This window comes from Scyliorhinus torazame, chromosome 20 (genome assembly GCF_047496885.1).
Source record: "Scyliorhinus torazame isolate Kashiwa2021f chromosome 20, sScyTor2.1, whole genome shotgun sequence".
NCBI lineage: Eukaryota > Metazoa > Chordata > Chondrichthyes > Carcharhiniformes > Scyliorhinidae > Scyliorhinus > Scyliorhinus torazame.
Window position 1 is genome coordinate 106,114,689 of NC_092726.1, and position 22,024 is coordinate 106,136,712.

Sequence of the window (22,024 nt, forward strand, 5' to 3'; positions counted from 1 at the left end):
GGAAGGTGAGTGGAAATGCTGAGGATGGGTTTCTGCAGGTTGTGTTATTGGGAGGTGAGTGAAGATGCTGAGAATGGGTTTCTGCAGGTTGTGTTATTGGAAGATTAGTGAAGATGCTGAGGATGGGTTTCTGCAGATTGTGTTTTTGTCAGGTGAGTGAAGAGGCTGAGGATGGGTTTCTTCAGGTTGTATTATTGGAAGGTTAGTGTAGATGCTGAGGATGTGTTTCTGCAGGGTGTGTTATTGGGAGGTGAGTGAAGATGCTGAGGATGGGATTCTTCAGGTTGTGTTATTGGAAGGTTTGTGAAGATGCTGAGGATGGGTTTCTGCAGGTTGTGTTATTCGGAGGTGGATGGAGATGAAGAGGATGGGTTTCTGTTGGTTGTGTTATTGGGAGGTGAGTGAAGATGCTGAGGCTGGGTTTCTTCAGTTTGTGTTCTTGGGAGGTGAGTGAAGATGCTGAGGATAGGTTTCTGCAGGTTGTGTTATTGGAAGGTTAGCGAAGATGCTGAGGGTGGGTTTCTGAAGGTTGTGTTATTCGGAGGTGGATGGAGATGAAGAGGATGGGTTTCTGTTGGTTGTGTTATTGGAAGGTGAGTGCAGATATTGAGCATGGGTTTCTGCAGGTTATGTTATTGGAAGGTGAGTGGAGATATTGAGCATGGGTTTCTGCAGGTTATGTTATTGGAAGGTTAGCGAAGATGCTGAGGATGGATTTCTGCAGTTTGTGTTAATGGGAGGTGATTGATGATGCTGAGGATGGGTTTCTGCAGGTTGTGTTAGAACATAGGACACAGAACAGGCCCTTCGGCCCACGATGTTGTGCCGATCCTTTGTTATTGGGAGGTGAGTGGAGATTCTGAGGATGGGATTCTGCAGGGTGTATTATTGGAAGTTGCGTGGAAATGCTGAGGATGGGTTTCTGCATGTTGCGTTATTGGAAGGTGAGTGAAGATGCTGAGGATGGGTTTCTGCAGATTTTTGTTATTGGGAGGTGAGTGAAGATGCTGAGGATGGGTTTCTGCAGCTTGTGTTATTGGCAGGTGAGTGGAGATGCTGAGGATGTGTTTCTGCAGGTTGTGTTATTGGAAGTTTAGTGAAGATGCTGATGATGGGTTTCTGCAGTTTGTGTTTTTGGGAGGCGAGTGGAGAAGCTGAGGATGGGTTTCTGCAGGTTGTATTTTTGGGAGGCAAGTGGAGATGCTGAGGATGGGTTTCTGCAGGTTGTGTTATTGTGAGGTGAGTGAAGATGCTGAGGATAGGTTTCTGAAGTTTGTGTGATTGGAAGGTTATTGAAAATGCTGAGGATGGTTCCTGCAGGTTGTGTTATTGGGAGGTGAGTGAAGATGCTGAGGATTGGTTTCTGCAGGTTGTGTTATTGGGAGATGAGTGGAGATGCTGATGATCGGTTTCTGCAGGTGGTGTTATTGGAAGGTGAGTGGAAGTGCTGAGGATGGGTTTCTGCAGGTTGTGTTATTGGGAGGTGAGTGAAGATGCTGAGCATTTGTTTCTGCAGCTTGTGTTATTGGGAGATGAGTGGAGATGCTGAGGATCGGTTTCTGCAGGTTGTGTTATTGGAAGGTGAGTGGAAATGCTGAAGCTGGGTTTCTGCAGATTGTGAAATTGGAAGGTTACTGAAGATGCTGAGGATGGGTTTATGCAGATTGTGTTATTGGTAGGTGAGTGGAGATGATGAGGATGGTTTTCTGCAGGTTGTGTTATTGGATGTTTAGTGAAGATGATGAGAATGGGTTTCTGCACGTTGTCTTAATGGAAGGTGTGTCAAGATGCTGAGGATCGGTTTCTGCAGTTGGTGTTATTGTAGGTTAGTGAAAATGCTGAGGATAGGTTTCTGCAGATTGTGTTATTGGAAGATGAGTGAAGGTGCTGAGGATTGGTTTCTGCAGGTTGTATTATTGGTAGGTGAGTGAAGATGCTGAGGATGGGTTTCTGCAGGTTAAGTTATTGGGACGTGAGTGAAGATGCTGAGGATGGTTTTGTGCAGGTTGTGTTATTGGGAGTTTAGTGGAGATGCTGAGGATGGGTTTCTGCAGGTTGTGTTATTGGGAGGTTTGTGGAGATGCTGAGGATGGGTTTCTGCAGGTTGTGTTTTTAGTAAGGTGAGAAGAGATGCTGAGGATGGGTTTCTGCAGGTTGTGTTATTGGGAGGTGAGTGGAGATGCTGAGGATGGGTTTCTGCAGGTTGTGTTATTGGAAGGTGAGTGAAGATGCTGAGAATGGGTTTCTGCAGGTTGTGCGATTGGAAGATTAGTGAAGATGCTGAGGATGGGTTTCTGCAGGTTGTGTTATTGGGAGATGAGTGGAGATGCTGAGGATCGGTTTCTGCAGGTTGTGTTATTGGAAGGTGAGTGGAAATGCTGAGGATGGGTTTCTGCAGGTTGTGTTATTGGGAGGTGAGTGAAGATGCTGAGGATGTGTTTCTGCAGGGTGTGTTATTGGGAGGTGAGTGAAGATGCTGAGGATGGGATTCTTCAGGTTGTGTTATTGGAAGGTTTGTGAAGATGCTGAGGATGGGTTTATGCAGGTTGTGTTATTCGGAGGTGGATGGAGATGAAGAGGATGGGTTTCTGTTGGTTGTGTTATTGGGAGGTGAGTGAAGATGCTGAGGCTGGGTTTCTTCAGTTTGTGTTCTTGGGAGGTGAGTGAAGATGCTGAGGAAGGGTTTCTGCAGGTTGTGTTATTGGAAGGTTAGCGAAGATGCTGAGGGTGGGTTTCTGAAGGTTGTTATTCGGAGGTGGATGGAGATGAAGAGGATGGGTTTCTGTTGGTTGTGTTATTGGAAGGTGAGTGCAGATATTGAGCATGGGTTTCTGCAGGTTATGTTATTGGAAGGTGAGTGGAGATATTGAGCATGGGTTTCTGCAGGTTATGTTATTGGAAGGTTAGCGAAGATGCTGAGGATGGATTTCTGCAGTTTGTGTTAATGGGAGGTGATTGATGATGCTGAGGATGGGTTTCTGCAGGTTGTGTTAGAACATAGGACACAGAACAGGCCCTTCGGCCCACGATGTTGTGCCGATCCTTTGTTATTGGGAGGTGAGTGGAGATTCTGAGGATGGGATTCTGCAGGGTGTGTTATTGGAAGTTGCGTGGAAATGCTGAGGATGGGTTTCTGCATGTTGCGTTTTTAGTAGGTGAGTAGAGATGCTGAGGATGGGTTTCTGCAGGTTGTGTTATTGGGAGGTGAGTGGAGATGCAGAGGATGGATTTCTGCAGGTTGTGTTATTGGAAGGTGAGCGAAGATGCTGAGGATGGGTTTCTGCAGCTTGTGTTATTGGGAGGTGGGTGGAGATGCTGAGAATGGGTTTCTGCAGGTTGTGTTATTGGAAGGTTAGTGGAGATGCTGAGGATGGGTTGATGCAGGTTGTGTTATTGGAAGGTGAGTGGAAATGCCGAGGCTGGGTTTCTACAGGTTGATTTATTGGAAGGTGAGTGGAGATGCTGACGATGGGTTTCTGCAGTTTATGTTATGGGGAGGTGAGTGGAGATGATGAGGATGGGTTCCTGCAGGTTGTGTTATTGGGAGGTAAGTGATGATGCTGAGGATGGGTTTCTGCAGGTTGTGTTATTGGGAGGTGACTGGAGATGATGAAGATGGTTTTCTGCATGTTGTCTTATTGCATGGTTAGTGAAGATGCTGAGGATCTGTTTCTGCAGGTTGTGTTATTGGGAGGTGAGTCAAGATGCTGAGGATGGGTTTCTGCAGGTTGTGTTATTGGAAGTTTAGTGAAGATGCGGAGGATAGTTTACTGCAGATTGTGTTATTGGAAGATGAGTGAAGGTGCTGAGGATTGGTTTCTGCAGGTTGTGTTATTGGAAGGTGAGTGAAGATGCTGAGGATGGGTTCCTGCAGAACATGTTATTGGGAAATGAGTGAAGATGCTGAGGATGGGTTTCTGCAGGTTCTGTTATTGGGAGTTTAGTGGAGATGCTGAGGATGGGTTTCTGCAGGTTGTGTTATTGGGAGGTGTTTGGAGATGCTGAGGATGGGTTTCTGCAGTTTGTGTTATTGGAACGTGAATGGAGATGTTGAAGATGGGTTTCTGCAGGTTGTGTTTTTAGTAAGGTGAGTAGAGATGCTGAGGATGAGTTTCTGCAGGTTGTGTTATTGGGAGGTGAGTGGAGATGCTGAGGATGGGTTTCTGCAGTTTTTGTTATTGGGAGGTGCGTGAAGATGCTGAGGATGGGTTTCTGCAGGTTGTGTTATTGGAAGGTGAGGGAAGATGCTGAGAATGGGTTTCTGCAGTTTGTGTTATTGTAAGGTTTGTGAAGATGCTGAGGATGGGTTTCTGCAGGTTGTGTTATTGGAAGGCTTGGAAGATGCTGAGGATGGGTTTCTTCAGTTTGTGTTATTGGGTGGTGGGTGAAGATGCTGAGCATGGGTTTCTGGAGGGAGAATTATTGGAAGATTAGTGGAGATGCTGAAGATGAGTTTCTTCAGGTTGTATTATTGGATGGTTTGTGAAGGTTCTGAGGATGGGTTTCTTCAGGTTGTGTTATTGGGAGGTGTGTGAAGATGCTACGGATGCGTTTCTGGAGGTTGTGTTATTGGAAGGTGAGTGGAGATATTGAGGATGGGTTTCTGCAGGTTGTGTTATTGGAAGATTAGCGAAGATGCTGAGGAAGAGTTTCGGCAGGTTGTGTTATTCGGAGGTGGGTGGAGATACTGAGCATGGGTTTCTGCAGGTTATGTTATTGGAAGGTTAGCGAAGATGCTGAAGATGGGTTTCTGCAGGTTGTGTTATTGGAAGGTGAGTGGAGATATTGAACATGGGTTTCTGCAGGTTGTGTTATTGGAAGGTTAGCGAAGATGCTGAGGATGTGTTTCTGCAGGTTGTGTTAATGGGAGGTTATTGATGATGCTGAGGATGGGTTTCTGCAGGTTGTGTTATTGGGAGTTTAGTCAAGATGCTGAGGATGGATTTCTGCAGGTGGTGTTAGAACATAGAACATAGGAAACACAGCACAGAACAGGCCCTTCGGCCCACGATGTTGTGCCGATCCTTTGTTATTGGGAGGTGAGTGGAGATTCTGAGGATGCGTTTCTGCAGGATGTGTTACTGGAAGTTGCGTGGAAATGCTGAGGATGGGTTTCTGCAGGTTGTGTTATTGGAACGTGAATGGAGATGCTGAGGATGGGTTTCTGCAGGTTGTGTTATTGGGAGGTGAGTAGAAATGCTGAGGATGGGTTTCTGCAGGTTGTGTTATTGGGAGTTGAGTGGAGATGCAGAGGATGGATTTCTGAAGGTTGTGTTATTGGAAGGTGAGTGAAGATATTGAGGATGGGTTTCTGCAGGTTATGTTATTGGAAGGTTAGCGAAGATGCTGCGGATGGGTTTCTGAAGGTTGTGTTATTGGGAGGTGGGTGGAGATGCTGAGAATGGGTTTCTGCAGGTTGTGTTATTGGAATGTTATTGGAGATGCTGAGGATGGGTTTATGCAGGTTGTGTTATTGGAAGGTGAGTGGAAATGCTGAGGATGGCTTTCTGCAGGTTGAGTTATTGGAAGGTGAGTGGAGATGCTGACGATGGGTTTCTGCAGGTTGTGTTATTGGGAGGCGAGTGGAGACGATGAGGATGTGTTTCTGAAGGTTGTGTTATTGGGAGGTGAGTGATGATGCTGAGGATGGGTTTCTGCAGGTTGTGTTATTGGGAGGTGAGTCAAGATGCTGAGGATTGGTTTCTGCAGGTTGTGTTATTGGAAGGAGAGTGAAGATGCTGAGGATGGGTTTCTGCAGGTTGTGTTATTGGGAGTATAGTGGAGATGCTGAGGATGGGTTTATGCAGGTTGTGTTATTGGAAAGTGAATGGAGATGCTGAGGATGGGTTTCTGGAGGTTGTGTTTTTAGTATTTGAGTAGAGATGCTGAGGATGGATTTCTGCAGGTTGTGTTATTTTGAGGTGAGTGGAGATGCTGAGGATGGGTTTCTGCAGGTTGTATTATTGGGAGGTGAGTGAAGATGCTGAGAATGGGTTTCTTCAGTTTGTGTTATTGGGGGGTGGGTGATGATGCTGAGCATGGGTGTCTGGAGGTAGTATTATTGGAAGATTAGTGGAGATGCTGAAGATGGGTTTCTTCAGGTTGTATTATTGGAAGGTTTGTGAAGATGCTGAGGATGCGTTTCTGCAGGTTTTTTTATTGGAAGGTGAGTGGATATATTGAGGACGGGTTTCTGCGGGTTATGTTATTGGAAGGTTAGCGAAGATGCTGAGGATGGTTTTCTGCAGGTTGTGTTATTGGGAGGTGGGTGCAGATGCTGAGGATGGGTTTCTGCAGGTTGTGATATTGGAAGGTGAGTGAAGATGCTGAGGATGCGTTTCTGCAGGTTGTTTTTTTGGAAGGCGAGTGGAGAGATTGAGGATGGGTTTCTGAAGGTTATGTGATTGGAAGGTTAGCGAAGATGCTGAGGATGGAATTCTGCAGGTTGTGTTATTGGGAGGTGGGTGGAGATGCTGAGGATGGGTTTCTGCAGGTTGTTTTATTGGAAGGTGAGTGGAGATGCTGAGGATGTGTTTCTGCAGGTTGTGTGATTGGGAGGTGAGTGGAGATGCTGAGGATGGATTTCTGCAGGTTGTGTTATTGGGAGGTGAGTGAAGATGCTGAGGATTGGTTTCTGCAGGTTGTGTTATTGGGAGTTTAGTGGAGACGCTGAGGATGGGTTTCTGCAGGTTGTGTTAATGGGAGGTGAGTGGAGATGATGAGGATCGGTTTCGGCAGGGTGTGTTATTTTGAGGTGAGTGGAGAAGGTGAGGATGGGTTTCTGCTGGTTGTGTTATTGGAAGGTGAGTGAAGATGATGAGAATGGGTTTCTGTAGGTTGTGTTATTGGAATGTCACTGAAGATGCTGAGGATGGGTTTCTGCAGATTGTGTTTTTGGGAGGTGAGTGAAGATATTAAGGATGGGTTTCTGCAGGTTGTGTTATTGGAAGGTTAGCGAAGATGCTGAGGATGGGTTTCTGCAGGTTGTTTTATTGAAAGGTGAGTCAAGATGCTGATGTTGGGTTTCTGCAGGTTGTGTTATTGGAAGGTTAGTGTAGATGCTGAGGATAGGTTTCTGCAGATTGTGTTATTGGAAGATGAGTGAAGGTGCTGAGGATTGGTTTCTGCAGGTTGTGTTATTGGAAGGAGAGTGAAGATGCTGAGGATGGGTTTCTGCAGTTTATGTTACTGCGACGTGAGTGAAGATGCTGGGAATGGGTTTCTGCAGGTTGTGTTATTGGGAGTATAGTGGAGATGCTGAGGATGGGGTTATGCCGGTTGTGTTATTGGAACGTGAATGGAGATGCTGAGGATGGGTTTCTGCAGGTTGTGTTTTTAGTAGGTGAGTAGAGATGCTGAGCATGGGTTTCTGCAGGTTGTGTTATTTTGAGGTGAGTGAAGATGCTGAGTATGGGTTTCTGCAGGTTGTGTTATTGGAAGGCGAGTGAAGATGCTGAGCATGGGTTTCTGCAGGTTGTGTTATTTTGAGGTGAGTGAAGATGCTGAGGATGCGTTTCTGCAGGTTGTGTTGTTGGAAGGTGAGAGGAGATATTGAGGATGGGTTTCTGCAGGTTGTGTTATTGGGAGGTGGGTGGAGATGCTGAGGATGGGTTTCTGTAGGTTGTCTTATTGGAAGGTGAGTGAAGATGCTGAGGATGCGTTTCTACAGGTTGTGTTATTGGAAGGTGAGTGGAGATATTGAGGATGGGTTTCTGAAGGTTGTGTTATTGGAAGGTTAGCGAAGATGCTGAGGATGGGTATCTGCAGTTGGTGTTATTGGGAGGTGGGTGGAGATGCTGAGGATGGGTTTCTGCAGGTTGTGTTATTGGAAGGTGAGTGAAGATGCTGAGGATGCGTTTCTGCAGGTTGTGTTATTGGGAGGTGAGTGTAGATGCTGAGGATTGGTTTCTGCAGGTAGTGTTATTGGGAGTATAGTGGAGATGCTGAGGATGGGTTTCTGCAGGTCGTGTTATTGGGAGGTGAGTGTAGATTCTGAGGATTGGTTTCTGCAGGTAGTGTTATTGGGAGTATAGTGGAGATGCTGAGGATGGGTTTCTGCAGGTTGTGTTATTGGGGGGTGGGTGAAGATGCTGAGGATGGGTTTCTGCAGGTTGTGTTATTGGGGGGTGGGTGCAGATGCTGAGGATGGGTTTATGGAGGTAGTATTATTGGAAGGTTTGTGAAGATGCTGAAGATGGTTTTCTGCAGGTTGTGTTATTGGAAGGTGAGTGAAGATGTTGAGGATGCATTTCTTCAGGTTGTGTTTTTGGAATTTTTGTGAAGATGCTGAAGATGGGTTTCTGCAGGTTGTGTTATTGGGAGGTGTGTGAAGATGCTGAGGATGCGTTTTTGCAGGTTGTGTTATTGGAAGCTGAGTGGAGATATTGAGGATGGGTTATAGCAGGTTATGTTCTGGGAAGGTTAGCGAAAATGCTGAGGATGTGTTTCTGCAGGTTGTGTTATTGGGAGGTGGGTGGAAATGCTGAGGATGGATTTCTGCAGGTTGTGATATTGGAAGGTGAGTGAAGATGCTGAGGATGCGTTTCTGCAGGTTGTGTTCTTGGAAGGAGAGTGGAGATATTGAGGATGGGTTTCTGCAGGTTATGTGATTGGAAGGTTAGCGAAGATGCTGAGGATGGGTATCTGCATGTTGTGTTATTGGAAGGCGAGTGGAGATGCTGAGGATGGGTTTCTGCAGGTTGTTTTATTGGAAGGTGAGTGGAGATGCTGAGGATGGGTTTCGGCAGGTTGTGTGATTGGGAGGTGAGTGGAGATGCTGAGGATGGGTTTCTTCAGGTTGTATTATTGGAAGGTTTGTGAAGATGCTGAAGATGGGTTTCTGCAGGTTGTGTTTTTGGGAGGCGAGTGAAGATGCTGAGAATGGGTTTCTGCAGGTAGTGTTATTGGAACTTTAGTGGAGATGCTGAGGATGGGTTTCTGCAGGTTGTGTTATTGGAAGGTTAGTGTAGATGCTGAGGCTAGGTTTCTGCAGATTGTGTGATTGGAAGATGAGTGAAGGTGCTGAGGATTGGTTTCTGCAGGTTGTGTTATTGGAAGGAGAGAGAAGATGCTGAGGATGGGTTTCTGCAGTTTATGTTACTGCGACGTGAGTGAAGATGCTGAGAATGGGTTTCTGCAGGTTGTGTTATTGGGAGTATAGTGGAGATGCTGAGGATGGGTTTATGCAGGTTGTGTTATTGGAACGTGAATGGAGATGCTGAGGATGGGTTTCTGGAGGTTGTAGTTTTAGTATGTGAGTAGAGATGCTGAGGATGGATTTCTGCAGGTTGTGTTATTTTGAGGTGAGTGGAGATGCTGAGGATGGGTATCTGCAGGTTGTATTATTGGGAGGTGAGTGAAGATGCTGAGAATGGGTTTCTTCAGTTTGTGTTATTGGGGGGTGGGTGATGATGCTGAGCATGGGTGTCTGGAGGTAGTATTATTGGAAGATTAGTGGAGATGCTGAAGATGGGTTTCTTCAGGTTGTATTATTGGAAGGTTTGTGAAGATGCTAAGGATGCGTTTCTGCAGGTTGTGTTATTGGAAGGTGAGTGGATATATTGAGGACGGGTTTCTGCGGGTTATGTTATTGGAAGGTTAGCGAAGATGCTGAGGATGGTTTTCTGCAGGTTGTGGTTTTGGGAGGTGGGTGCAGATGCTGAGGATGGGTTTCTGCAGGTTGTGATATTGGAAGGTGAGTGAAGATGCTGAGGATGCGTTTCTGCAGGTTGTTTTTTTGGAAGGCGAGTGGAGAGATTGAGGATGGGTTTCTGAAGGTTATGTGATTGGAAGGTTAGCGAAGATGCTGAGGATGGAATTCTGCAGGTTGTGTTATTGGGAGGTGGGTGGAGATGCTGAGGATGGGTTTCTGCAGGTTGTTTTATTGGAAGGTGAGTGGAGATGCTGAGGATGTGTTTCTGCAGGTTGTGTGATTGGGAGGTGAGTGGAGATGCTGAGGATGGATTTCTGCAGGTTGTGTTATTGGGAGGTGAGTGAAGATGCTGAGGATTGGTTTCTGCAGGTTGTGTTATTGGGAGTTTAGTGGAGACGCTGAGGATGGGTTTCTGCAGGTTGTGTTAATGGGAGGTGAGTGGAGATGATGAGGATCGGTTTCGGCAGGGTGTGTTATTTTGAGGTGAGTGGAGAAGGTGAGGATGGGTTTCTGCTGGTTGTGTTATTGGAAGGTGAGTGAAGATGATGAGAATGGGTTTCTGTAGGTTGTGTTATTGGAATGTCACTGAAGATGCTGAGGATGGGTTTCTGCAGATTGTGTTTTTGGGAGGTGAGTGAAGATATTAAGGATGGGTTTCTGCAGGTTGTGTTATTGGAAGGTTAGCGAAGATGCTGAGGATGGGTTTCTGCAGGTTGTTTTATTGAAAGGTGAGTCAAGATGCTGATGTTGGGTTTCTGCAGGTTGTGTTATTGGAAGGTTAGTGTAGATGCTGAGGATAGGTTTCTGCAGATTGTGTTATTGGAAGATGAGTGAAGGTGCTGAGGATTGGTTTCTGCAGGTTGTGTTATTGGAAGGAGAGTGAAGATGCTGAGGATGGGTTTCTGCAGTTTATGTTACTGCGACGTGAGTGAAGATGCTGGGAATGGGTTTCTGCAGGTTGTGTTATTGGGAGTATAGTGGAGATGCTGAGGATGGGGTTATGCCGGTTGTGTTATTGGAACGTGAATGGAGATGCTGAGGATGGGTTTCTGCAGGTTGTGTTTTTAGTAGGTGAGTAGAGATGCTGAGCATGGGTTTCTGCAGGTTGTGTTATTTTGAGGTGAGTGAAGATGCTGAGTATGGGTTTCTGCAGGTTGTGTTATTGGAAGGCGAGTGAAGATGCTGAGCATGGGTTTCTGCAGGTTGTGTTATTTTGAGGTGAGTGAAGATGCTGAGGATGCGTTTCTGCAGGTTGTGTTGTTGGAAGGTGAGAGGAGATATTGAGGATGGGTTTCTGCAGGTTGTGTTATTGGGAGGTGGGTGGAGATGCTGAGGATGGGTTTCTGTAGGTTGTCTTATTGGAAGGTGAGTGAAGATGCTGAGGATGCGTTTCTACAGGTTGTGTTATTGGAAGGTGAGTGGAGATATTGAGGATGGGTTTCTGAAGGTTGTGTTATTGGAAGGTTAGCGAAGATGCTGAGGATGGGTATCTGCAGTTGGTGTTATTGGGAGGTGGGTGGAGATGCTGAGGATGGGTTTCTGCAGGTTGTGTTATTGGAAGGTGAGTGAAGATGCTGAGGATGCGTTTCTGCAGGTTGTGTTATTGGGAGGTGAGTGTAGATGCTGAGGATTGGTTTCTGCAGGTAGTGTTATTGGGAGTATAGTGGAGATGCTGAGGATGGGTTTCTGCAGGTCGTGTTATTGGGAGGTGAGTGTAGATTCTGAGGATTGGTTTCTGCAGGTAGTGTTATTGGGAGTATAGTGGAGATGCTGAGGATGGGTTTCTGCAGGTTGTGTTATTGGGGGGTGGGTGAAGATGCTGAGGATGGGTTTCTGCAGGTTGTGTTATTGGGGGGTGGGTGCAGATGCTGAGGATGGGTTTATGGAGGTAGTATTATTGGAAGGTTTGTGAAGATGCTGAAGATGGGTTTCTGCAGGTTGTGTTATTGGAAGGTGAGTGAAGATGTTGAGGATGCATTTCTTCAGGTTGTGTTTTTGGAATTTTTGTGAAGATGCTGAAGATGGGTTTCTGCAGGTTGTGTTATTGGGAGGTGTGTGAAGATGCTGAGGATGCGTTTTTGCAGGTTGTGTTATTGGAAGCTGAGTGGAGATATTGAGGATGGGTTATAGCAGGTTATGTTCTGGGAAGGTTAGCGAAAATGCTGAGGATGTGTTTCTGCAGGTTGTGTTATTGGGAGGTGGGTGGAAATGCTGAGGATGGGTTTCTGCAGGTTGTGATATTGGAAGGTGAGTGAAGATGCTGAGGATGCGTTTCTGCAGGTTGTGTTCTTGGAAGGAGAGTGGAGATATTGAGGATGGGTTTCTGCAGGTTATGTGATTGGAAGGTTAGCGAAGATGCTGAGGATGGGTATCTGCATGTTGTGTTATTGGAAGGCGAGTGGAGATGCTGAGGATGGGTTTCTGCAGGTTGTTTTATTGGAAGGTGAGTGGAGATGCTGAGGATGGGTTTCGGCAGGTTGTGTGATTGGGAGGTGAGTGGAGATGCTGAGGATGGGTTTCTTCAGGTTGTATTATTGGAAGGTTTGTGAAGATGCTGAAGATGGGTTTCTGCAGGTTGTGTTTTTGGGAGGCGAGTGAAGATGCTGAGAATGGGTTTCTGCAGGTAGTGTTATTGGAACTTTAGTGGAGATGCTGAGGATGGGTTTCTGCGGGTTGTGTTATTGGAAGGTAAGTGTAGATGCTGAGGCTAGGTTTCTGCAGATTGTGTGATTGGAAGATGAGTGAAGGTGCTGAGGATTGGTTTCTGCAGGTTGTGTTATTGGAAGGAGAGAGAAGATGCTGAGGATGGGTTTCTGCAGTTTATGTTACTGCGACGTGAGTGAAGATGCTGAGAATGGGTTTCTGCAGGTTGTGTTATTGGGAGTATAGTGGAGATGCTGAGGATGGGTTTATGCAGGTTGTGTTATTGGAACGTGAATGGAGATGCTGAGGATGGGTTTCTGGAGGTTGTAGTTTTAGTATGTGAGTAGAGATGCTGAGGATGGATTTCTGCAGGTTGTGTTATTTTGAGGTGAGTGGAGATGCTGAGGATGGGTATCTGCAGGTTGTATTATTGGGAGGTGAGTGAAGATGCTGAGAATGGGTTTCTTCAGTTTGTGTTATTGGGGGGTGGGTGATGATGCTGAGCATGGGTGTCTGGAGGTAGTATTATTGGAAGATTAGTGGAGATGCTGAAGATGGGTTTCTTCAGGTTGTATTATTGGAAGGTTTGTGAAGATGCTAAGGATGCGTTTCTGCAGGTTGTGTTATTGGAAGGTGAGTGGATATATTGAGGACGGGTTTCTGCGGGTTATGTTATTGGAAGGTTAGCGAAGATGCTGAGGATGGTTTTCTGCAGGTTGTGTTATTGGGAGGTGGGTGGAGATGCTGAGGATGTGTTTCTTCAGTTTGTGATCTTGGGAGGTGTGTGAAGATGCTGAGGATGGGTTTCTGAAGGTTGTGTTATTGGAAGGTGAGTGGAGATATTGAGGATGGGTTTCTGCGGGTTATGTTATTGGAAGGTTAGCGAAGATGTGAGGATGGTTTTCTGCAGGTTGTGTTATTGGGAGGTGGGTGGAGATGCTGAGGATGGGTTTCTGCAGGTTGTGATATTGGAAGGTGAGTGGAGATGCTGAGGATGGGTTTCTGCAGGTTGTGTGATTGGGAGGTGAGTGGAGATGCTGAGGATGGGTTTCTGCAGGTTGTGTGATTGGGAGGTGAGTGGAGATGCTGAGGATGGGTTTCTGCAGGTTGTGTTAATGGGAGGTGAGTGGAGATGCTGAGGATGGGTTTCTGCAGGGTGTGTTATTTTGAGGTGAGTGGAGAAGGTGAGGATGGGTTTCTGCTGGTTGTGTTATTGGAAGGTGAGTGAAGATGATGAGAATGGGTTTCTGTAGGTTGTGTTATTGGAATGTCACTGAAGATGCTGAGGATGGGTTTCTGCAGATTGTGTTTTTGGGAGGTGAGTGAAGATGCTGAGGATGGGTTTCTGCAGGTTGTGTGATTGGAAGGTTCGCGAAGATGCTGAGGATGTGTTTCTGCAGGTTGTGTTATTGGGAGGTGAGTGGAGATGCTGAGGATGGGTTTCTGCAGGTTGTTTTATTGGAAGGTGAGTCAAGATGCTGAGGTTGGGTTTCTGCAGGTTGTGTTATTGGAAGGTTAGTGTAGATGCTGAGGATAGGTTTCTGCAGATTGTGTTATTGGAAGATGAGTGAAGGTGCTGAGGATTGGTTTCTGCAGGTTGTGTTATTGGAAGGAGAGTGAAGATGCTGAGGATGGGTTTCTGCAGTTTATGTTACTGCGACGTGAGTGAAGATGCTGGGAATGGGTTTCTGCAGGTTGTGTTATTGGGAGTATAGTGGAGATGCTGAGGATGGGTTTATGCAGGTTGTGTTATTGGAACGTGAATGGAGATGCTGAGGATGGGTTTCTGCAGGTTGTGTTTTTAGTAGGTGAGTAGAGATGCTGAGCATGGGTTTCTGCAGGTTGTGTTATTTTGAGGTGAGTGAAGATGCTGAGGATGGGTTTCTGCAGGTTGTGTTATTGGAAGGCGAGTGAAGATGCTGAGCATGGGTTTCTGCAGGTTGTGTTATTTTGAGGTGAGTGAAGATGCTGAGGATGCGTTTCTGCAGGTTGTGTTGTTGGAAGGTGAGAGGAGATATTGAGGATGGGTTTCTGCAGGTTGTGTTATTGGGAGGTGGGTGGAGATGCTGAGGATGGGTTTCTGTAGGTTGTCTTATTGGAAGGTGAGTGAAGATGCTTAGGATGCGTTTCTACAGGTTGTGTTATTGGAAGGTGAGTGGAGATATTGAGGATGGGTTTCTGCAGGTTGTGTTATTGGAAGGTTAGCGAAGATGCTGAGGATGGGTATCTGCAGTTGGTGTTATTGGGAGGTGGGTGGAGATGCTGAGGATGGGTTTCTGCAGGTTGTGTTATTGGAAGGTGAGTGAAGATGCTGAGGATGCGTTTCTGCAGGTTCTGTTATTGGGAGGTGAGTGTAGATGCTGAGGATTGGTTTCTGCAGGTAGTGTTATTGGGAGTATAGTGGAGATGCTGAGGATGGGTTTCTGCAGGTTGTGTTATTGGGGGGTGGGTGAAGATGCTGAGGATGGGTTTCTGCAGGTTGTGTTATTGGGGGGTGGGTGCAGATACTGAGGATGGGTTTCTTCAGGTTGTGTTTTTGGAAGGTTTGTGAAGATGCTGAAGATGGGTTTCTGCAGGTTGTGTTATTGGGAGGTGTGTGAAGATGCTGAGGATGCGTTTTTGCAGGTTGTGTTATTGGAAGCTGAGTGGAGATATTGAGGATGGGTTTCTGCAGGTTATGTTATGGGAAGGTTAGCGAAAATGCTGAGGATGTGTTTCTGCAGGTTGTGTTATTGGGAGGTGGGTGGAAATGCTGAGGATGGGTTTCTGCAGGTTGTGATATTGGAAGGTGAGTGAAGATGCTGAGGATGCGTTTCTGCATGTTGTGTTATTGGAAGGAGAGTGGAGATATTGAGGATGGTTTTCTGCAGGTTATGTGATTGGAAGGTTAGCGAAGATGCAGAGGATGGGTTTCTGCAGGTTGTGTTATTGGAAGGTGAGTGGAGATGCTGAGGATGGGTTTCTTCAGGTTGTATTATTGGAAGGTTTGTGAAGATGCTGAAGATCGGTTTCTGAAGGTTGTGTTTTTGGGAGGCGAGTGAAGATGCTGAGAATGGGTTTCTGCAGGATGTGTTATTGGAAGGTTAGTGGAGATGCTGAGGATGGGTTTCTGCAGGTTGTTTTATTGGAAGGTGAGTGGAGATGCTGAGGACGGGTTTCTGCAGGTTGTGTTATTGGGGGGTGAGTGAAGATGCTGAGCATGGGTTTCTGGAGGTAGTATTTTTGGAAGATTAGTGGAGATGCTGAAGATGAGTTTCTTCAGGTTGTGTTACTGGCAGGTGAGTTGAGATGCTGAGGATGGGTGTCTGCAGTTTCTGTTACTGGGAGGTGAGTTGAGATGCTGAGGATGGGTTTCTGCAGGTTGTGTTATGCGAAGGTTTGTGAAGATGCTGAGGATGGGATTCTGCAGGTTGTGTTATTGGAAACTGAGGGGAGATATTGAGGATGTGTTTCTGCAAGTTATGTTATTGGAAGATTAGCGAAGATGCTGAGGATGGGTTTCTGCAGGTCGAGTTATTGGAAGTTGAGTGGAGATGCTGACGATGTTTTTCTGCAGGTTGTGTTATTGGGAGGTGAGTGATGATGCTGAAGATGGGTTTCTGCAGATTGTGTTATTGGGACGTGAGTGAAGATGCTGAGAATGGGTTTCTGCAGGTTGTGTTATTGGGAGTGTAGTGGAGTTGCTGAGGATGGGCTTATGCAGGTTGTGTTATTGGAAGGTTAGTGAAGATGGTGAGGATGGGTTTATGCAGGTTGTGTTATTGGAAGGTTAGTCAAGATGGTGAGGTTTGGTTTCTGCAGAATGTGTTTTTGGGAGGCGAGTGAAGATTCTAAGAATGGGTTTCTTCAGGTTGTATTATTGGAAGGTGAGTGGAGATATTGAGGATGGGTTTCTGCAGGTTATGTTATTGGAAGGTTAGTGAAGATGCTGAGGTTGGGTTTCTGCAGGTTGTGTTATTGGGAGGTGGGTGATGATGCTGAGGATGGGTTTCTGCAGGGTGTGTTATTGGACGGTGAGTGAACATGCTGAGAATGCGTTTCTGCAGGTTGTGTTATTGGAAGATGAGTGGAGATATTGAGTATGGGTTTTTGGAGGTTATGTCATTGGAAGGTTAGCGAAGATGCAGAGGATGGGTTTCTGCAGGTTGTGTTATTGGAAGGTGAGTGGAGATGCTGAGGATGGGTTTCTTCAGGTTGTATTATTGGAAGGTTTGTGAAGATGCTGAAGATCGGTTTCTGAAGGTTGTGTTTTTGGGAGGCGAGTGAAGATGCTGAGAATGGGTTTCTGCAGGATGTGTTATTGGAAGGTTAGTGGAGATGCTGAGGATGGGTTTCTGCAGGTTGTTTTATTGGAAGGTGAGTGGAGATGCTGAGGACGGGTTTCTGCAGGTTGTGTTATTGGGGGGTGAGTGAAGATGCTGAGCATGGGTTTCTGGAGGTAGTATTTTTGGAAGATTAGTGGAGATGCTGAAGATGGGTTTCTTCAGGTTGTGTTACTGGCAGGTGAGTTGAGATGCTGAGGATGGGTGTCTGCAGTTTCTGTTACTGGGAGGTGAGTTGAGATGCTGAGGATGGGTTTCTGCAGGTTGTGTTATGCGAAGGTTTGTGAAGATGCTGAGGATGGGATTCTGCAGGTTGTGTTATTGGAAGCTGAGGGGAGATATTGAGGATGTGTTTCTGCAAGTTATGTTATTGGAAGATTAGCGAAGATGCTGAGGATGGGTTTCTGCAGGTCGAGTTATTGGAAGTTGAGTGGAGATGCTGACGATGTTTTTCTGCAGGTTGTGTTATTGGGAGGTGAGTGATGATGCTGAAGATGGGTTTCTGCAGATTGTGTTATTGGGACGTGAGTGAAGATGCTGAGAATGGGTTTCTGCAGGTTGTGTTATTGGGAGTGTAGTGGAGTTGCTGAGGATGGGCTTATGCAGGTTGTGTTATTGGAAGGTTAGTGAAGATGGTGAGGATGGGTTTATGCAGGTTGTGTTATTGGAAGGTTAGTGAAGATGGTGAGGTTTGGTTTCTGCAGATTGTGTTTTTGGGAGGCGAGTGAAGATTCTAAGAATGGGTTTCTTCAGGTTGTATTATTGGAAGGTGAGTGGAGATATTGAGGATGGGTTTCTGCAGGTTATGTTATTGGAAGGTTAGTGAAGATGCTGAGGTTGGGTTTCTGCAGGTTGTGTTATTGGGAGGTGGGTGATGATGCTGAGGATGGGTTTCTGCAGGGTGTGTTATTGGACGGTGAGTGAACATGCTGAGAATGCGTTTCTGCAGGTTGTGTTATTGGAAGATGAGTGGAGATATTGAGTATGGGTTTTTGGAGGTTATGTCATTGGAAGGTTAGCGAAGATGCTGAGGATGGGTTTCTGCAGGTTGTGTTATTGGGAGGTGGGTGGAGATGCTGAGGATGGGTTTCTGCAGGTAGAGTTATTGGAAGGTGAGTGAAGATGCTGAGGATGGTTTTCTGCAGGTTGTGTTATTGGAAGATGAGTGGAGATATTGAGGATGGGTTTCTGGAGGTTATGTGATTGGAAGGTTAGCGAAGATGCTGAGGATGGGTTTCTACAGGTTGTTTTCTTGGGAGGTGAGTGGTGATGCTGAGGATGGGTTTCTGCAGGTTGTGTTATTGCAAGGTTAGTGAAGATGCTGAGGATGGGTTTCTGCAGGTTGTGTTATTGGGATGTGAGTGGTGATGCTGAGGATGGGTTTCTGCAGGTTGTGTTATTGGAAGGTTAGTGAAGATGCCGAGGATGGGTTTCTGCAGATTGTGTTTTTGGGAGGTGAGTGAAGATTCTGAGGATGGGTATCTTCAGGTTGTATTATTTGAAGGTTTGTGAAGATGCTGAGGATGGGTTACTTCAGTTTGTGTTATTGGGGGGTGGGTGAAGATGCTGAGCATGGGTTTCTGGAGGTAGTATTATTGGAAGATTAGTGGAGATTCTGATGATGGGTTTCTTCGGGTTGTATTATTGGAAGGTTTGTGAAGATGCTGAGGATGGGATTCTGCAGGTTGTGTATTGAAAGGTTAGCGAAGATGGTGAGTATGGGTTTCTGCAGGGTGTGTTACTGAGAGGTGGGTGAAGATGCTGAGGACGGATTTCTGCAGGTTGTGTTGTTGGAAGGTTTGTGAAGATGCTGAGGATGCGTTTCTGCAGGTTGTGTTATTGGAAGGTGAGTGGATATATTGGGGATGGGTTTCTGCAGGTTATGTTATTGGAAGGTTAGCGAAGATGCTGAGGATGTTTTCTGCAGGTCGTGTTATTGGGAGGTGGGTGGAGATGCTGAGGATGGGTTTCTGCAGGTTGTGTTCTTGGGAGGTGTGTGAAGATGCTGAGGATGCGTTTCTGCAGGTTGTGTTATTGGAAGGTGAGTGGAGATATTGAGGCTGGGTTGCTGCAGGTTATGTTATTGGAAGGTTAGCGAAGATGTTGAGGATGGGTTTCTGCAGGTTGTGTTATTGGGAGGTGGGTGGAGATGCTGAGGATGGGTTTCAGGAAGTTGTGATATTGGAAGGTGAGTGTAGATGCTGAGGATACGTTTCTGCACGTTGTGTTATTGGAAGGTGAGTGGAGATATTGAGGCTGGGTTTCTGCAGGTTATGTTATTGGAAGGTTAGCGAAGATGCTGAGGATGGGTTTCTGCAGGTTGTGTTATTGGGAGGTTTGTGAAGATGCTGAGGATGGGGTTCTGCAGGTTGTGTTATTGGAAGGTTAGTGAAGATGCTGAGGATAGGTTTCTGCAGTTTGTTTTATTGGATGTTGAGTGAAGGTGCTGAGGATTGGTTTCTGCAGGTTGTGTTATTGGGACGTGAGTGAAAATGCTGAGGATGGTTTTCTGCAGATTGTGTTATTGGAAGATGAGTGAAGGTGCTGAGGATTGGTTTCTGCAGGTTGTGTTATTGGAAGGTGAGTGAAGATGCTGAGGATGTGTTTCTGCAGGTTATGTTATTGGGACGTGAGTGAAAATGCTGAGGATGGGTTTCTGCAGGTTGTGTTATTGGGAGTTTAGTGGAGATGCTGAGGATGGGTTTTTGCAGGTTGTGTTATTCGGAGGTGAGTGAAGATGCTGAGAAAAGGTTTCTGCAGGTTGTGTTATTGGAAGTTGAGTGAAGATGCTGATGATGAGTTTCTTCAGGTTGTGTTATTGGGGGGGTGGGTGACGATGCTGCGCATGGGTTTCTGGAGGTAGTATTATTGGAAGATTAGTGGAGATGCTGAAGATGGGTTTCTTCAGGTTGTATTATTGGAAGGTTTGTGAAGATGCTGAGGATGGGTTTCTGCAGGTTGTGTTATTGGAAGGTTTCTAAAGATGCAGAGGATGGGTTTCTGCAGGTTGTGTTTTTGGGAGGTGTGTGAAGATGCTGAGGATGCGTTTCTGCAGGTTGTGTTATTGGAAGGTGAGTGGAGATATTGAGGCTGGGTTTCTGCAGGTTATGTTATTGGAAGGTTAGCGAAGATGCTGAGGATGGGTTTCTGCAGGTTGTGTTATTGGGAGGTGGGTAGAGATGCTGAGGATGGGTTTCTGCAGGTTGTGATATTGGAAGGTGAGTGTAGATGCTGAGGATGCGTTTCTGCAGGTTATGTTATTGGAAGGCGAGTCCAGATGCTGAGGATAGATTTCTGCAGATTATGTTATTGGGACGTGAGTGAAGATGCTGAGGATGGTTTCTGCAGGTTGTATTATTGGAAGGTTAGTGGAGATGCTGAGGATGGGTTTCGGCAGGTTGTGTTATTGGGAGGTGAGTGGAAATGCTGAGGATGGGTTTCTGCAGGTTGTGTTATTGGAAGGTGAGTCAAGATGCTGAGGATAGATTTCTGCAGATTATGTTATTGGGACGTGAGTGAAGATGCTGAGGATGGTTTCTGCAGGTTGTGATATTGGGAGGTGAGTGGAAATGCTGAGGATGGGTTGCTGCAGGTTGTGTTATTGGAAGGTTAGTGAAGATGCTGAGGATAGATTTCTGCAGATTATGTTATTGGGACGTGAGTGAAGATGCTGAGGATGGTTTCTGCAGGTTGTGTTATTGGGAGTTTAGTGGAGATGCTGAGGATGGGTTTCTGCAGGTTGTGTTATTGGGAGGTGAGTGGAGATGCTGAGGACGGATTTCTGCAGGTTGTGTTTTTAGTAGGTGAGTAGAGATGCTGAGGATGGGTTTCTGCAGCTTGTGTTATTGGAAGATGAGTGAAGGTGCTGAGGATAGGTTTCTGCAGGTTGTGTTATTGGAAGGTGAGTGAAGATGCTGAGGATGGGTTTCTGCAGGTTATGTTATTGGGACGTGAGTGAAGATGCTGAGAATGGGTTTCTGCAGGTTGTGTTATTGGGAGGTGAGTGGAGATGCTGAGGATGGGTTTCTGCAGTTTGTGTTATTGGAAGGTTAGTGTAGATGCTGAGGATTGGTTTCTGCAGGTTGTGTTATTGGAAGGTGAGGGATGATGCTGAGGATGGGGTTCTGCAGGTTGTGTATTTGGCAGTATAGTGGAGATGCTGAGGATGGGTTTATGCAGGTTGTGTTATTGGAACGTGAAGGGAGATGCTGAGAATGGGTTTCTGCAGGTTGTGTTATTAGTTGGTGAGTAGAGATGCTGAGGATGGGTTTCTGCAGGTTGTGTTATTTCGAGGTGAGTGAAGATGCTGAGGATGGGTCTCTGCAGGTTGCGTTATTGGAAGGTGAGTGAAGATGCTGAGAATGGGTTTCTGGAGGTAGTATTATTGGAAGATTAGTGGAGATGCTGAAGATGGGTTTCTTCAGGTTGTATTATTGGAAGGTTTGTGAAGATGCTGAGGATGGGATTCTGCAGGTTGTGTTATTGGAAGGTTAGTGAAGATGCTGAGGATGGGTTTCTGCAGGGTGTGTTATTGGAAGGTAAGTGGATATATTGAGGATGGGTTTCTGCAGGTTATGTTATTGGAAGGTTAGCGAAGATGCCGAGGATGGGATTCTGCAGGTTGTGTTATTGGGAGGTGGGTGGAGAAGCTGAGGATGGGGTTCTGCAGGTTGTGTTATTGGAAGGTGAGTGAAGATGCTGAGGATTGGTTTCTGCAGGTTGTGTTATTGGAAGTAGCGTGGAAATGCTGAGGATGGGTTTCTGCAGGTTGTGTTATTGGAGCATGAATGGAGATGCTGAGGATGGGTTTCTGCAGGTTGTGTTTTTAGTAGGTGAGTAGAGATGCTGAGGATGGGTTTCTGCAGGTCGTGTTATTTTGTGGTGAGTGGAGATGCTGAGGATGGATTTCTGCAGGTTGTGTTATTGGGAGGTGAGTGAAGATGCTGTGTATGGGTTTCTTCAGTTTGTGTTATTGGGGGGGTGGGTGATGATGCTGAGCATGGGTTTCTGGAGGTAGTATTATTGGAAGATTAGTGACGATGCTGAGGATGGGTTTCTGCCGGTTGTGTTATTGGAAGGTGTGTGAAGATGCTGAGGATGCATTCTTCAGGTTGTGTTATTGGAAAGCTTGTGAAGATGCTGAGGATGCGTTTCTGCAGATTGTGTTATTGGGAGTTTAGTGGAGATGCTGTGGATGGGTTTCTGCAGGTTGTGTTATTGGAAGGTTAGTGATGATGCTGAGGATGGGTTTATGCAGTTTGTGTTATTGGAAGGTGTGTGAAGATGCTGAGGATGCGTTTCTGCAGGTTGTGTTATTGGAAGGTGAGTGGAGATATTGAGGATGGGTTTCTGCAGGTTGTGTGATTGGGAGGTGAATGGAGATGCTGAGGATGGTTTCTGCAGGTTG